The sequence below is a fragment of the Amblyomma americanum genome, chromosome 9 (genome assembly GCF_052857255.1).
Source record: "Amblyomma americanum isolate KBUSLIRL-KWMA chromosome 9, ASM5285725v1, whole genome shotgun sequence".
In the NCBI taxonomy this organism is placed as follows: Eukaryota; Metazoa; Arthropoda; class Arachnida; order Ixodida; family Ixodidae; genus Amblyomma; species Amblyomma americanum.
The window spans coordinates 1,598,140-1,610,343 of record NC_135505.1 but is presented as its reverse complement, the minus strand read 5'-3'; the positions used below and the strand labels follow the sequence as shown (position 1 = coordinate 1,610,343).

Genomic DNA, 12,204 nt, shown 5'->3' with positions numbered 1-12,204 from the left:
CCGTGTGCCCTTCCTGCAGTGGTTCGAGCACTGCGGAACGCAACACCCGGGCATTGCTGCTGCGTAAGCTTCCTGGCGCACTTAGTGCAACAACCGACAACATATGACTGTCCCACTCAACGATGAACGGCGATGAAGACGCAACTGCTGCAGCAGCTAATGCGCGCCTATGCACGGCGGGGAACAAGATGGCGCGGCGTCTTCCCGTAACCATGACAACACACGCGCTGGCAACATGGGTCTTAGCGGGAGGCGGCATGTGCTGTGTCAAAGGAAGTCACCACCCTAAGCCGGGAGGGGGCGCGACATGTAGGCTCCCTACGTGCTGCCGCTGTTCCTGTGCTGTTTGTGTCTGATTTCAAAATCGTTCTTTCAAACTTCCGTTTGGATTTCCTGCTTATCGTAGCTTGCGCCGCGTGTCAGCAATGCAGCCGTTCGCGTTCTTTGTGAAAAGTGATTACGCCGAGAAGCATGGAGCCGTTTCATATTGACAACACGTTCGGCTTCAACCGTAGCCGCCGCGAAGCAAGAGAAGAAAGCGGTTACTGGAATGCGTCGAGTCTTCGTTTCCATAACACGTTCGACTTCAACCATAGCAGACGCGAAGCAAGAGAAGAAAGCGGTTACTGGAATGCGTAGAGTCTTCGTTTCCAGGTGAGACCCATAGTGTAGCGCAAGAGTGCGTGCAATTTGCGACCGCGAAAATAAACGAGCGAGCGCAAAGGCGAGAAGAAGCGGAAGGGACGAGGCTCTGTCAGCTCTGTCCTGTTCGTTTCCCATCGGCATTGCGCGTGAGTCACTGGTTGTTTCCGCGGCAGCAAAGTGCATTCCACATCGAATCATCAAACTGCTGGTCCGTCAGTGTTCACAGTGTATGCATTGCGACGCGAGCGCCGAGGTGTAGGCATAGATGCGTTTGCTGAATGGCAGGAACGCGTAGGAGTCCTAAATGTAAATGTGGCAATTGTATTTCCGCCCAGCAAGGCGCGTGACTAGGTTTTGGGCTTTCGTTAAGGTGGTTGCCCGACTTCCTGTTCATTATTCGACGTGGGACGTGATCGTGCACTGCCTGCACGCGTGTTTTTGACGCCAGTATCGGCCCGTTGCGGACTGCCGATAGCGTGCGCCGCTCGGTCTGTTTAGCGTTCTGTTATTCGCTACGTGTATGTGCGTCTTTATAGTGATCTGGTGTGGTGTTTTAAGGTTAGAACACACCTCTACGAGCCGATTACACCAGCTGTCAAGCTCAGAGTGGGAGGGGTGTGACGCGTCACTGCGATACCACAACAGGTAGCTGCCTGCTCGATCACTTTTGTAACATTGGTAACGTTGCCTGCAGCTGTAAAGTTCTTTTAGTTGCCGGCGGCCGTGAATAAAAGTCATTGCTAAATGATGACGAAGAAGTAGCCCTAGAAAAAGAGCGCTTTGTAGCCCTTTCAAAGTAAGTGGTTTTGAATAACCTAAGTAGTACAGAGCTTATCATAAAAACTAGTGTGAGCAAGTGGCGTTATGTATTTGAAGTTTGGCTGTTTAAACATTTTGTTGTGGTTCTGTGAAATGCTGGCAATACAAATAATTATCAGGAAGTGCCAGACATTGTGGGTGCAAAATACACAGCTGGAAATTATGATGTTATGCAGGTGAAGTGCCTTCTCTTCAGTAGTGAAGATGTCTGAAAAGAGCTTCATCGGAGAAGATGTCTCCACTGTCCAGATTTGGGGCTGTTCTTGTCTGTGCCCGTTCAGCATACATTGCAGAGTACAAGTCAGTGTCGAGTTTTCTCAGATCTGTTTTTTTTCACCTCTGCATTGAGATCAGTGTGTTGCAATGTCTGCTTTGGACCAGAACGTTGATGGCATGTGTTGGCATTCCCCTATTCAAAATAACGTGTGTGTCTCTTCTCAATAGGTCATCATCAGATAGTGCCAGTTTCATGCTCAGAAAGAAGCAGTGCTTAAATACAGGGGGTCTCGGCTGGCCTCGGAACCCTTACAAAACTAGCGAGGAATCTGAGACTCCCTGTACTAGAATGTAGGTAGCGTATGAATCCGAAGCAAGCAACCAATTTTCTTTTTCTTGTTAGTGGTTTTTGGAACATTTCTCTGGTCATTTTTAAAATTTCGTGGTGATTTTTAGCAAGTATCATTAACATGTTTTCTTATAGCCAAGACGCGAAAAATGCAACGCTGACAGCACAACACACAGGGTGGAAGAAAAAGGGAAACCCGCACCCTCATACCACGATTGAGTCCAGAGCTGGCCGCTCAGCTCCAAGGCTACACAGCAACAATGAGTACACTGGCATAGCCTCAGCTCAGCCGCTTTCTCTCTCTCCCTCTCTAGTTCCCTCCCCACCGATTCTCGAGTCACTAGAGACCCCCTTCAATGCAGCCAGGCTTTAAAAAATGCCAATATGAAGTAATGGGCTACAGGGCAGCATTCTAAGGTGATATTACAGCATGAGAACAATGCTTTTATTCTTTTTTCCTCTAGTATCCATCTCCCATGGCACTCCTCATAGACAATCATAGTAGAAGGATAACCATGTGAAGCTTCTGCAGTAATGCCGGTGTCACATGGCACTCCTCAGAGACTGGTTCAGCAAATACATCTTATTTCACTTGATGAAAAGAATATGAATGGTGTTATATAGTGCAGCTATGAATGCACCTCAAAGACGAAACATTAATTGGACTTGACAGCTTCTCTTCTGTGGCCTCTCACTGTATAACAAAAGTAGAAACTTTATTTTTCTGATTAAGTATATGGCTGCACATACCAAAATCAAACCACAGGTAATGACTAAATGTACCCAGCAGTGCGTTACAAATATAAAAAAACGTTTTAATGTTACAATATTCAAACAAAAAAGTTAAAAACTTACCGTTTTCGCGATGACTCTCTCGACGGAGTGGTACATCAGTTGCTTCTGGCAGAAAGGTGAGGCTGCAGTTCCTGGGTGTGGACGAATGGTGTTCAGCATCTCGATGGTACTGTATTTATAGTACGCCAGCGAACAACCTAGCATAAAAACAGCGTCAAGGATTCGGGATCACGAGCAAGGCTCACGTGCTTTCCCTTTTGTTCCAAGACGCCTTTCGGAAACTAAACATCGCGAAAGAATTCCTTTTTTTTTTGGAATTTTGCTTTACCTTCCGACGAAACCGGTTGTGTAAACCAAAGCATTGTCACTTTATTTACAGCGGGGAGAGACCTATCCCTGGGGTAAACAGCATGACGTCAAAGAGGAAAGGCCCGATGAGCAGAATCGTCAAGTGTTTCTTCTAAACTGGCTTTGCACGTGACGAGCACCTGCTACCCATCGATGTCAAAACGCGCATTCCAGCCTCCTGAGTCGAAGCGACAAAGGCGGCTACGGGAAAATCCAAATGCCTATGTGCCCCCCTCATTCCCAGCCCATGTTCCTTCAGCTGGTTGCCGACGCCATTTATTATTCGACATTTTTTTTCTACTTTATTGCCGTGCTCTTTGTTTTCCTCTTTTTTTATTTTGGTGCGTCTCTGTCAGGAACTCTGTCAGGCGCGTCAGTCCTATACTAGTACTGTCGAATGTGGGCGAGTAATTCTCACTATCCAAGCGGCTTTGCCTCCCCAAATCTCTCGCGGCGCACAGAAGAAGGCAGCTGGTCGGCCCGACGATTGAGCATCGCTGTTTAGTTATTGCGCCGATAAACTCATCCCCATGGCATAAAGTGGAGATGTGCTACTACCGGCGCATTTCGCGAGTGACTTTGGGATTTGGATCCTTTTAAAGACTTCGTATCTATTAAAGAATTTTAAAGACTTGGTTAACTTTCGATGTTTACAGCCTTGAATTTATAGTTCATTAATAGTCTTTTAAATGAACTTTATCACGGACATAACGTCCGCCTTAGCGCACAATCCAGCTGCACGGACCACGACGATGCATCTTTTACGGCTTTTAAAAGAAAAATCTTTATACATTAGAAAAAAAAAGCACGCGCTATTTGCTGCAGCCAACACGATATTAATGAACGTCCGTCACGTCTGCAGCTTGGCAGCGTTCATAACAAGGCACAAAACAAAGAAAAAATTCAATATACACGCAAAAAATTTTGAAACGAGTATGATACAAGCAAGAACGCGAATTCAGCTTCTCATAACGAGATGAAAGGTAAATGCTTACCCATGTATTCTCTCTAGTGAGGCTATCTGTTTAGTTAATTTTTTGTTAAAAGATTTCAAGAGTGAGTTAAGAACGAATTCTTCTCACAAGCGAGACACTATCCTAAAATCGGGTCGCAAACACTCACTGATAGCAGTGCATTGACAAGGAATCACCGTTCGAAGCCTTTACTTTATTGTTATGGTGTCGCCGCCGGCAACTCATACAGCAAACGGTTTCATCACTTTTGCAGGACCATAATAGTATGAATGCAAGCATGCAAATACTCCGAGAGTAGTTCTACAATCCTTCCGTTCCGCAACCTAGCGTGCTAACGACTACGCTACTTCCTGCCAACACATATGTAGTTCTGCTTGTCTAAGACGCTGGAGAGTGTTTGCAGAAGGGCGTCGAATCAGATGGATGCCTCCCAAATGCATTGCAGTGTCTCCAGCCTTTAAGATTCACAAGCAATTGTGTACTTAATTAACATCTTAACCCCACATCAGTGACACAAGCAGCAACACCGCGCTAAAAGCTTTCGCCTCACCGCACTTTAATTCAACAAAGTGCCCCCTGAATTTTTTTTTCTGGTTCTAACGTAATAATTGTTTGCAGCCTGAGACTGCGATGCAAATGTTACATTTGCGCAGGTAAGAAGCGTATTACACTTCGCGTATTCTGTATAGCAACGTTGTGTCCATTTTCGGGAGGTTACGTTGCTGCATGTCCCAATTTTATCCACAGATTACCTTCTGAAACTATGCTGCAAATGTACAAACTGCATGCAGTGAAATGCCGAGACAGGCAACCATAGAGGGATATAAAGTCCGAACCCGATGCATGGTGTTGCAGCGCTTCTAATATTGTCGCAACACTGAAGTCAGATTGTGAACAAGGCTCCCGTGGGGGAGCCGAAAGGTCATCCCATCTTTTCTTTTGGTCGGCGCCTTCTTCTTTCGTCACTGAAGTCAGTGTTCTGAATAACTGCCCGGTCTGATTCCGATGTACAAGAGCTGTAGTACACAAAACATGGTGAGGACGGTTAGTTTTTTTCTTTTGCTTCGGGCTAGTCTGGTTTGGTTTATTGGGTTTTAACGTCCCAAAGTGGCCCGTGTGCTGTGCGATGTCAGTGCACGGTAAAGAACCCCAGGTGGTCGAAATTTCCGGAGCCTTTCACTGCGGCGTCTCTCATAGCCTGAGTCGCTTTGGGACGTTAAACCCCCATCAACCATCAACCAACCAACCGTCCCAAAGCGACTCAGGCTATGAGGGACGCCGTAGTGAAGGACTCGGGAAATTTCGACCACCAGGGGTTCTTGAACGTGCACTGACATCGCACAGTACACGGGCCTCTAGAATTTCGTCTCCATCGAAATTCGACCGCCGCGGCCGGGATCGAACCAGCGTCTTTCGGGCCAGCAGCCGAGCGCCATAACCACTTAGCCACCGCGGCGACTCTTCGGGCTAGGATAATTTAACAAACACGCGCAAACAATGGTACATGGATTTGTTTGATGACTACGTAACAGAACAAAGAAACAATCCTACTCATGCTCTGTGCAGCTTGTTGGGAGAGCAGTGGTGGTGGTTTCAATGTACATGCGGGATTACTCTTACTGTGGTCTCTCGGCAATTTCTCCATTTGAGCCCCTTAATTTAAACAATGTGTTTCTACCACTGTCCAGCAAAGCCATTGTTGGCCGCTGAGTTCATGAACGCTGAGGGTACACGATGAGAGAGACGGTGTCGAAGAGAACGTTCAGTCTCCTCAGATGACATTCGAGTCGATGGAGCTCAGCGGAGACGTTCCAGAGTTTGGAATGCCGTCGAAACGCGAGCGCAGCCCGAACCGACCAATAGGCGTTGCCGCCGCCATCGCTTCGCCCCGCCCACAGCCGCGCGAGTGCTTTCGGCTCTGTGGCTGCTCATTTTGATACCTGCTGCTCGCTTTTTCCTGCTCTTTACTTAGCAAATAGCTCGTGTTCTGTCTACGTAAGTGCTTGAAGATAACAGTGCACCAAAGAACATTTACCGCGTGAGCATGAAATTTCTCCAGCAGTGTGCCGATGAGGACGCCTGCGCACATATACTATTGTTTACATCGCTGCGTACGAGCAGCTAGCGCTCGTTTGCATGACTTAAAACACATTCTGCGCTTTAGTTCTATTAAATAATCTCATCTTTTTGTACTGGTTGTACCCGTGGCTCGTTAAGGCAGCTAGTGCGACAATCTGTGGGAGGAAGCGCCGATACGATCACTCGCCTGAGAAACACTTGACAGCTGGGCTACTTACATCGTGTACGATCGGCGCTTGTCGCTAATTGTACCGACTTCGTCCGACGCGATCAGTAGTTTATTTTAAACTGCTTTATTCAGAAGTATGATTGGGGACCGGTAGCGGTAATTGAAAAGGCATAACTTGTTATCCACAAAATAGCAACGGCGACGACTGCTGCTGGTCGTAAAGTAGTGCTCGGCGGTTTGGGTCACACCGGCGCTTCCCGTTCATCGTATGCGCGCCCTGCGATGTGACCAATAGTTGATTTGAGGTCACTGTTGTCAAAACTACACTCGCCGATCATTTGCGTTCCCTCAAACTTGTGAATTCCCTCTTCACAACCGCCGAATTTGTAGACGTAACACTGCGGACTCGCTAGGCCTAGTCGTCGCCGAAGAGAAGGGAGTCGCCGTCGATTAAAATTAATTTGGCAAGCGCTTATAGCTGTTGAGTGTTCGAGTGTGCACATGTGAAATATACGCGTTCCTTTCGCTTATTAACAATATGGATAAGGTAGAAGGGCGAATATATTCCCACAGTCGCCTCATCAGCGTGTTTTCGCTCAGCCGCCGGCCTGCCGAGGACATGAAGGCTGACAGTCCGCCGGTCGGATTCGTCGGTGTCGTTGGCCTCAAAAACTTGTCCCACTACAGTCATATATGCTGCTGTTGACTGTGATAGTGTCGTTGTCGCACTAGTGTGACCACCGCCGCCGTCGTCATCGTACACTGAAAACGAGCTGAGGAAATTTGAAATGCGTTTGGAAAGTGTCGTGTAGCGCCGCGGAAGTCCGTCGAGTCCGAATGCCATTCCAAGTTGCGAATGTCATTCGACTCAACTGTCATTCGAACGTGCCCTTGTAGCACAGGTATTAGCCTTTCTCGCGATTGCCAAGGACGATTTCAATTAGCGTTTGTCGTGATGACTCTCTGTCGCCTTCATATTAGCAGAAGCATTTTTTGTTTCATAGAGAAAACATGCCAATTTTCCTCGTAATAAGGTGCACGTGTGCTTGCGGATCTTATAAACCTAATAAGTACCACAACAAATAAAATCCTGAGACTCGGTTTCAGTTTCCCTACTTTTGGTTTCACCCCCCCCCCCCCCCCCCTCCCGCTATCTTCAGATAAATGAAATCGTTTCCTAAAGTATTGACAAAATGTCTCCATTTGTCTTTCATTTAGCGCAAAGGATACCTGATCCATTGGAAAGGGTACTCCAAATGGCATTGTACCCTGCAGCCTAAGAGGAATCTCAACGAGGCCTGTCTGCGCGAGTTCACATCCCAAAGGAAACCATCGAATCGACGCCTCCAGTCTGCCTCTGAAGAGATCGTGTACGAATTTCAAAAAAAGCTGTCGATCAAGTGGTCTCCTGAAGGTGAAACTTGACCAGGACATTTATCGATGGGCTTTTCACGGGAAAGGCCAACCATTAGAAAAAAAATGGCTACTCTGTGAGGAGCAAGACTTCTCCAGGCTCCAACTTCCGTCTGCATGGTCGATACGGGAAACGAAACTTGGGAACACGGTGGCGATTGAGTTTCCAATCAGAATTAAGGGTGGGGTAACACTTCAGAAGTCCTGCAAGAGGTTTCCTTGCGGATTTCCTCGTGAGACCTTGCAGGTTTTTATCGTGACAAAGATCATTGCTGGCGCATTGTAATACAGTGATATGTGTTTATTCCCATGGAGTCCTACTTTTGTTCTATTTGTTTTGTTTTCGCGTTATTTTGGCTTGTTTTGTACAACGTGTCACCTGTTTAGCGCACTGAGTGTTACTGTCTCTATTCCACTGCTATGACTTCTTGTTAGTCAAATTTAGTTTTTACTTAGTTTGTTGTTTATAGCTCCACGAAATGGCCACGCCAGATAATCATATAATATTGTCTGCTACCTTTGACAGTTGCAGTGTCACATTCACGCTGACAAATGAGACAGCTATAAAGACGACACGAGAAGGACCTTCTTCGAAAGACATACTTTGAAACTGTGCAATCAATTTTGCCCCCGAATGTAAGGCTTCCCATTATGGGTAAATAATTTGAAGACCGGTTTACGTCACTGTGCAATATTGCGGATAGGCGCTACAGGAATTTGACAGGCCGTGCGAAAGCGTCCTTCTTAAAAAATAAAAGGTTCATAAAGATTCACTTCGAGTCTCAATCTAGCCCACCTGAAACGAATACCGGAGAATCCATAGAGAACATCATAATTTCTGCTCTGCAAAAAGAACTCGAAAGAGTAGGAACAGTTTTAGAAAAGGCTATAAATGAGCTCAGAGACACCGTCTCTGCCTATAAGGCTAAGCCTCTTAACCTAGAGCAGGAGAATGAAAAGCTGAAATCTGAAAAAACTACAATGCTACTGAACAAAGGAATAATGGTCGGCGAGGGGTGCAAAAAAACAGACCGAAGGAAGCTTAATGCCGCTGGATATTCCATCGCGCAAGCACTTGACGCTGTACTGGAGCGCTACGGCTTAGATGTATGCCAGCTAGCTTCTCGTAACTAACTTAAAAGGCCTGCTGCATAAAGTAACATTCAAGGAAAATGGAGAAATTATTTGTAATTGCGGTGTAAAAAGAGGTTTCTGCAGCAATGGTCAAGTTAACTATAATGCCCTTTCTTCTCCAAACAAACAAAGCTTGCGAGAAGTTGCAGCCCTCTTGGACGTACACTTTGTCAGTAACGTTTTCTGGGAGCACCTCTCCGCGAGCGTCCCTAATCTGCCTACCATAAGGCTAATAAATTCTTACAGAGAGCACCTAGATAGCAGGATAACTGTCTTCAAGACACCAGGTACCTGACCTGGCGCTCAGGTTTGATTTGAGGAAGACTTGGCGTTAGCTGCGGAAGAGCTAGCTAAAGATGTAGGCATAAGTGTGACAGAGATCTCTACCGAGGCACTCCTTGTAAGAATAGAGGGTGATGGCTGCGTTGTGAGTAGACGCACGACCTGGACAACATTATCATTCGTCATCATTTGCAAAACGCGGCAGCTACAAAGCCATAAGCTTCATCGCCTTCTCGGTGTGGCGGAGATCTCGGAGGGTTATTTTGAAATAAGAGAGGCTCTTCGGGATTTGATAAAAGAAATAATGTTGTCGCACTAAGGGGTAGCATATCTGTAGGGGACCACGAGATTCCGATTCGCGTCTGTCTAGGGTCAGATTTGAAATTTTTGCTTGTTGTTCAGGGTCTGCAGTCTGCTGCATCACACTATCCTTGTCCATTTTGTCGAGCAAACCCACAGACAAGGTGCTCAGTTCTGACAAGTAACAGGAGCTTTAATGAGCCTCCTTTGATCCGCACTCTTGAGAACATGAAAGCTGATTGCTGCGCAGAGGGGAACGGGATGAAAAACGTGCCATTGTTTAACTTCGACTTTGATTTAATAATTCCTGATGTATAGCACATGAAGTTAGGAATAGTTAACCGCCTTGTAGATGGATTGCTTTCAGAAGCAGAAGACAGAGATTACCGTGAGAAAGTCCGCAACCAACGTTGTATGACCATACACGTTCAGGACATCGTTGACGCCATAAATAATTGTGGGATTAAATTTCACGTCTGGGAAGCCAATGAAGGAAACAAGGGAAAAACGTTCACGTCGGTATCGGGGGGCGATTGTGAGCGCCTGCTGAAGGCTTTGCCTGAAAAACTGGCCGGGAAATTGCACCCTCAAACAAAGGAAAAAACTTTGCTCCTTTGGAAGCTTATGCGGAAAATTTTGTACCATCTGGAAAATGATGTTGAAGGTCGCAGCATAGAAAGAGAAACCTCAGAATTCTTTCACACGTTCTTAGAATTAGGAGCCCAAGGTTGCAAAGGCTATGGTGGCGATATAGTTACGCCGTACATTCATATTATCGCGCACCACGCTTCCGCAAAGCACGAAAGGTTCAAGTGCCTTGGTTGGTTTTCAAGCCAAGGCATAGAGGAAAAAAACGATGTGCTAAAGCATCTACACCATGGGAAGTCTAACAGTGAAATGCAGCCGCTGACGCTCTCAAGCTGGCGAAAAGGCTTGGAGTGAGAATATCAGACTAAGCCGTGCATATAAAAAGCGGGACCAAGAGTATTGGTTTGAGGGACTTATTCAAAAGACACGGGGGAAGAGGCTACGCTGTGCAGAAGAAAAAGTTAGCGAAGGAAACTGTCTACAAAATTTGGACGACATGGATGCAGGAGAATTGCGCACGGAGCTTCGGGCTATGGGAATGTCGACGAAAGTCAAATCAATAGATAAACTTCGCAACCTTGTAAGGAAAGAAAGAGAAAAGCAATGATTGTAGCCATATGAGAAGATAACAGTTACGTGGTGAGATGTGCCTTTCAGTTTTGCGTGTTTGCTCCTATATTTATAGTGCTGTGTTGTACCTCTAGTTTAGAAAGTGCATCACTGCTTGAAGATGAAGAGTACTGTTCCTGATTCTTTATGTAACCTGCCCCTAAAGGAGTGTTCGGTGTGTACTAAAAATAATGTATTTGTATTATGTGACTGTTTACCTGCCATATATGCCATGAGCAATTTTTTGGTGTAATATAAATGTCATATGTGTGTTTTCTAAGTATTGCCGTTGTCACTTTTAAAATGATTTTTTGGCTTGTCTTTTGCGTAAGAAAATTCTTTTATGTAAACAAACCATGGATAACCGATTTATAACGCAACCAGTAAAGCTAGAAAAAGTACTTGGGGGGGGGGGGGGGTGCTTTGAAAATAAACATGCACACACGCTTTTAAGTTCTGCAGGGCAGCAGGGAAAAATTTTGCAGCGAAATTAAGAAAACTGATTAGGCGTATCGGGCGTAGATCATATGATACTGGCATCAAGTGCACAATGCTCACAAAAAGGCTCGAGAAAAGTGACGACGGCAGTACTACGCACATTCAATGCCATCATTTATATTCATTTGTATGTCCTTCTTTGCTGACTCATTTTGTTTGGCAACCGATTAAATGTTTGCCTTGTTCTTTATTCTTTTCGCAAAGTATTGCTTCTTTTGTATGCCATGTTGCTGTGAAGTGTGTTTAGTTATATTCATATTCGTTACGTTTGGAGTGCGTCGTTCTGGTTGTACATGTAACATTAACACAAGGTAATGGCGCTATGTGATTCTGACTGTACACATTTTTTTTTCCAAATGTTGTATAAAAAGTGTATAATAAAATATTTTATGTCGGCGCTATAGCCCTTGTCCTTGCCTTTTTGCGGGGAAGTTATAACCCCTTCCGCATCAGCTATCAGATAGTGTGACAAGTGCAAGTTTATTGACAGCGACGCCATGAAAATAGACCTTTACATTTGCTCAATTTCCTCCCCAAAGGTGCAAAGGAGTAAAGAAATATAACCTCCCGTGCTTCGAATATTACTGTAAACGTAACAGATCACTTCCCATGAGTGTTATCGTTACGAAGGCTTCCCCTTCATTCATTGTAATTTGCTGACATTGTGATTTCCGCTACGTGCTATAATGATATCCCCGGCTGCTATAATGACATCCCCGCTTTTTTGATATTCTTATTAACTTTGTAACATCCCTGCCGAAAATTTCCATACAACGGAGAAAGCGGATCCATACGTACGGAATTATGGAACTACGGACTCCACAGTGTACGGGTATCCGCGTTCATCCGTACTTGACGGATTCTTATGGACCTCCGCCTGTTATGGACTCCGTACAGTTGAACTGAACGGACTCCACAGCAGTCCGTAAGCGGTGGACTCCACATATTTGTGCGGACTCCGCACTACCATGTGGAGGGCGATTCAG

General features: G+C 45.7%; 1 long non-coding RNA gene across 1 annotated transcript; it reads left to right on the top strand.

The window, feature by feature from the left end:
• The first annotated feature begins 316 nt into the window (after window positions 1–316).
• Window positions 317–11,621, top strand: LOC144105656 (uncharacterized). The gene is made up of 3 exons (XR_013308848.1): window positions 317–654; window positions 1,641–1,764; window positions 7,613–11,621. It is a non-coding gene; the product is annotated as an uncharacterized LOC144105656 (long non-coding RNA).
• Window positions 11,622–12,204: the final 583 nt, after the last annotated feature.